This window comes from Lupinus angustifolius, chromosome LG01 (genome assembly GCF_001865875.1).
Source record: "Lupinus angustifolius cultivar Tanjil chromosome LG01, LupAngTanjil_v1.0, whole genome shotgun sequence".
NCBI classification, from domain to species: domain Eukaryota; kingdom Viridiplantae; phylum Streptophyta; class Magnoliopsida; order Fabales; family Fabaceae; genus Lupinus; species Lupinus angustifolius.
Genome location: NC_032009.1, coordinates 8,368,989 through 8,373,992, shown reverse-complemented (window position 1 = coordinate 8,373,992; position 5,004 = coordinate 8,368,989).

The window sequence follows — 5,004 nt, the reverse complement described above, 5'->3', positions numbered from 1 at the left end:
CATACTTTTCTTAAGATCTTATATTCATTATTACTTCAATATTAAAGTAGCCAAGATTAGGGTGTGACAACCTAGTCTCGAACTTAATATTGTTTAGTAATAAATATAAGTGATTATCATTCTACGATTTTAGGACATACACTAAAAGGAGGATTTTAGAACTTGGTGTTTGGAGTTAATCAAAGTAAAACATAAGAACTTGTCTAAGTAGTTCAAATTCATAAGAAGTTGAGAAATATTTTCCTTAATCAAAATGATCTTATCTCCTCAAGAATTTGTTGATATTTAATTTATGTTTCTTGTTAATAGTTTATAAGAAATTCAATTCAAATCAATACCAAAATATGTTTAACTCATTATTTGTGCATTGACATGTTCATATGATTAATTTTATTAGGTAATTCCTTGTGGTTCAACATAACCTATACTATACTACAATTGAATCTTGAAAGACGTGTAAATTGTAAAATAGTAGTGTTATCAATAAATTTATTTGTTGAAACACATTTTAATATACAAAAGTGATGAAAATAACTTACTAACTTTTATTTATTGTTATTTATTTATTCTTTAATTACAACATTCCTTAAGGAAGAAGTTTGGTTTGTTAATAAAAGGAACTCGAAAGGGAGTAATTAAATAAAGGTCACTTAATTTTATTATTCTTTTAATCTTTATTTATTTATTTGTTTCTAACAACTAACTATTCATCACTTTTGTACATTAGAATATCATTAACGGTGTTGGAATTTATTCCACAAAACCGAGATGGTATTCAAAGGTACTTAATAATTATGTAATAGGGGATTGCTTCGATACCATTGTACCGGCGTTGGAATTTTTTCTAACAAAGCCGAGATGGGGCAAAGAAGGAATAACTTATTCACATGATTATTAAAAGTAAGTTGTAACTGGAATATTCTTGAAACCATTATAATGGCATTGGAATTTATTTCAACAAAGCCGAGTTGGCGAACAAAGAATAACTGGAATATTCTTCCCCCAAGAAAAACCTTTCACCAACAACTAGACTCAACTCTTGCACAACCTCATTAGCTGTGAAGTTATGAGAAGCCCCACAATCAATAAGCACAACCACAACTCTCCCCCTTAACACCCCTTCTACTTTCCAGGATCGGGTAGAAGTGAATCCCAACATAGAACACAAGGACAACAACAAATCATGTACCTCTGGTACCTCTATACCGTCTTCCTCTTCCTCTTCTTCCTCCAAAATCAACATTCGGAATTGCTTATTTTTGCATTGATGATCTCTAGTAAAAGGCTCATCACATCTAAAACATAGTCCTTTTTCACGTCGATCCCTCACCTTAGCGCTGGTTAAATGCTCGAATTATCCCCCTCTTGGCCGAACAACTTCGCTGATTGGTTTCGGTGCAACATGCCCAACCGTGTTACTCCCCCCGAAGCTGCTCTGCTTCCCTTCTCCCGTCGGTTTTGATTCCACTGTTACAGTTCTGGAATACAGTTTTGCCCTCTAGCTGCCTCTGGTGCGGCTTGCATAACCATACGAGCCCCTCCTACTCAATATTGCATTCTTTTTCTCAATCAATAGCACCTTTTGTATTACTTCGGATAAAGACTGTAACTTATACAACTTTACCTCGGCTCGAAGCTCTTCCTTCAACCCATTCAGAAATATGCCCCTTGTAAATTCAGGATCAATGGTTCTCAAAGCTCCAACAAACTTCTCAAATTCCTCTACAGATTCTTCCACAGAACCGGTTTGTTTGAGGGCGAGTAACTGCTCAAACAGATTCTGAATCATCGACGGTTGGAATCTTCGAACCACTATGATCTTGAATCCTTCCTAATTCGGTCTCGGGTTACACTTTTCCCACCAATGGTACCAACTCAACGCCTTCCCTTCGAGTTCCATAACCGTGGCCTGCATTTTCTCCCCTTCCATTAGCTCCTTCAACTGAAAATACATTTCCAATCGATGAGTCCATCCAAACGCATCTTCACAGGAGAAGATTGGAATTTCCAATTTCCTCCACGTTTCCCGCCAAAACTCCCCTCCACCGTGAATTCCTTCTCGGAACTCATTTCTGCCACGAGTACCACCACGGGACTCATTCTCATATTGAACCCCTGTACGGAAATCATGTGCACCGCGAACTCCTCCACGGAATTCATTTCCGTCGTGAACTCCCTCACGGAAATTGCCTTCTCTATGAATTTCTCTCCCATGACAAACTCCATTGTCACGGGAGTCGTCATTTCCTTCGTGAATTCCCCCACGAAAATCACCTTCTCTGTGAATCTCCTTTCCGCGACAAACTCCATTGCCACGGGAGTCGTCTCTGTCACACGCCTCATGGGACAACCGTTCCCTGCTTCCTCTCTCGCCGTAGTCACGGCAAATTCCTCCGTGAACGGAACTTGTGGCGTCGCCGCCGTGTTCGGCGTCGGCATTGAAGCCGTATCGATCCATCTTTGCGGTCATTTCCGCCATTTGTTCCTCATGTTTCTTCACTAATGATTCCGCAAATTCCAACCTCATTCTCATCTCTTCGCGTTCTTGATCCCAATCCTCTCCAGATCGTGACATACTTCGAGTCTTAATGAAGTTACGGTTACATGACAGCGCTTTTCAAGGCACCGGAATCGGTGCTCTAATACCAGTGATAACACAGGTAAAAGAATACACAAGAATGAAGAAGAAACCGTACAAAAATCGATTCGGAATCAATTCGATTCCGAATACTAATACCTCTTTTATGGATTGCAAGAATTAAAGAAGATTACAAAGATGAATCCTAATTGATTTCCTGAATCAATTACATGTTACAAGATTGATTCCCTGAATCAATTCCCCTTTCTACTCAATTCTCCAAAACTACCCACACTAACCCCCCCTAACTCCTATTTATAGCTTTTGGTGCACACTACTCATCCCATGGTAGTAACTGAAACTGCTCCAAGGGAATTTCCTTGCTGCCACGTGGACTATTGGCTGCCACGTAGCCTTCTCCAGTACACCCTTGTGATGGGTGGTCTCCCCTGCACCCTATCACCTTCACCTAAAATTAAATGATTATTAAGTCAATTGTGGATTCGGCCCCATCCCTTCTAGGTTGCAATGAATGAGTCTAACCTAACCTGATTTCTTTTGGTCGGGACGAGTGTTGGGGCCCTATGAAGTTTGTTTACCCTAAATTTTTAGAGATTCATTTTGTAATTTATATGCTTGGGTTAATTTTCAGCTACCGACTAGAGAACATCATAAGATGAAAATCTAACTTTATAGAAAACCATGTAATTTGTGTTAGTTATTTATGTTATTCACATCCTAATAGGTCTAATCCCTATCACATTCCAGATATCTGACACACCCTAACCTAGTTGGAAAAATTGGAAAAACCAATTATTGCTACCATTTTCTGTTGTCCCACCAAAAAAAATCCAACTTTTATATATATCATAATGATGCCCATACTTAGGTAGCAATACATTCAGATCCAGGCAATTCATTAATATCCTTAACGTGTAGGACATGACCCATTTATTCGATTAAAGATCTTCTTCCATAATGCTACTAAAAGTGTATGCACCTTTTCTATCTAGAGAATGAGCCTTTGTCAGATTTGAAGCTTTCCCTGATTCCATGGTTGATTTTTTGGACGTTCTTAATTACCATAGTGACCAATTTTAAATGGAAACTTCCCTTTAGAAATATTATTTCCCAAAAGCATGAAAATATCTTACTTTATCAAATGTTCAATTTTTTTTCTCCATAATGGCTTGACGTAGAAGAAAGCGTTGAATTGAAGTTGAATTAGATTATTTTACATAGTAATTTATATTAAAATCTATAAAACAATTGTTGGGTGATAATACTGCGTGGGAAAAATAACATTCATTGCTATAATAACTATCTTTGATAATATTTCCCTATATTCCCATAGTGTTGGCTATTCTATTCGGTTTTATATAAATTTTGGTCCCTACACATTAATTTGCATTTGTTTATCAGGTTGAGTTTTGTAACAGTTTTTGATAGCTAATATGCAAACTTTCAACGATTTGTTCACTTATACAAGTGTAAAAAATTATATATTGTGACTAATGTGATAACAATTTTTATATAAAAATGTGAGAATGATAAATCTGAGCTTTACAACTATATTATATATATATATATATATGATTATAATTAAAAATTAGTTATTGGTCAATCTTGTTCATTCAAACAAGATTCAATACTTCATATTATCTATTTCATTTCTACAAGAATAATTGTTCTCACCTAAGTTCATATATATATATATATATATATATGAGATATCGATTTACACTTAAGTTAAGTTACATTAGTTACGATCAATCTCAGTCATCTATTTTTTTAAATCTAACTTATGAAAGATTGAGTGAAATAAATAATGAGAGAGAAGAATAAATATTAAACAACTTTTAAGTTTCATTCATTTAGTCAGTTAGATTTAATAAAATGGATGACTGAGATTGAGTATAACTAGTATAGCTTAACTTGGGGGTAAATGGATTCATCCTCCTCATATATATAAAAGAATCTCTAATTTAGCAAAACCTTGGTTTTGAACATAACTAAATCAACATGGCAACAAATATATATTTATATTAGAGATATCATTGGAGATGAGCATTAATGTATTTCTTTTTAATCTCTTTTGTTCCATTATATACTCTATTAAATTTACCTGGTCAATTAGTGTGAGCACGGTTATATGGCTCAGATTGATTGGTCTGATCAATTCAATCATGAATCATATATTTGACTAGTCTCAGTTTCTCATCTAGAAAAATATTAGTTGTCTAATTAAATTTTAGATTTATATGTATACATTGGTTGCGATTAAAGTATAAAACATATATTATTTATGTTTTCAATTTATTTGTGATAATAATTGATTGTTTATAAGTATAGTAATTTTTAAAATTTAGAATATAGATTTATTAAATAATATTAGTGAGTATTATGAATTTTTAATTTAAACTGAG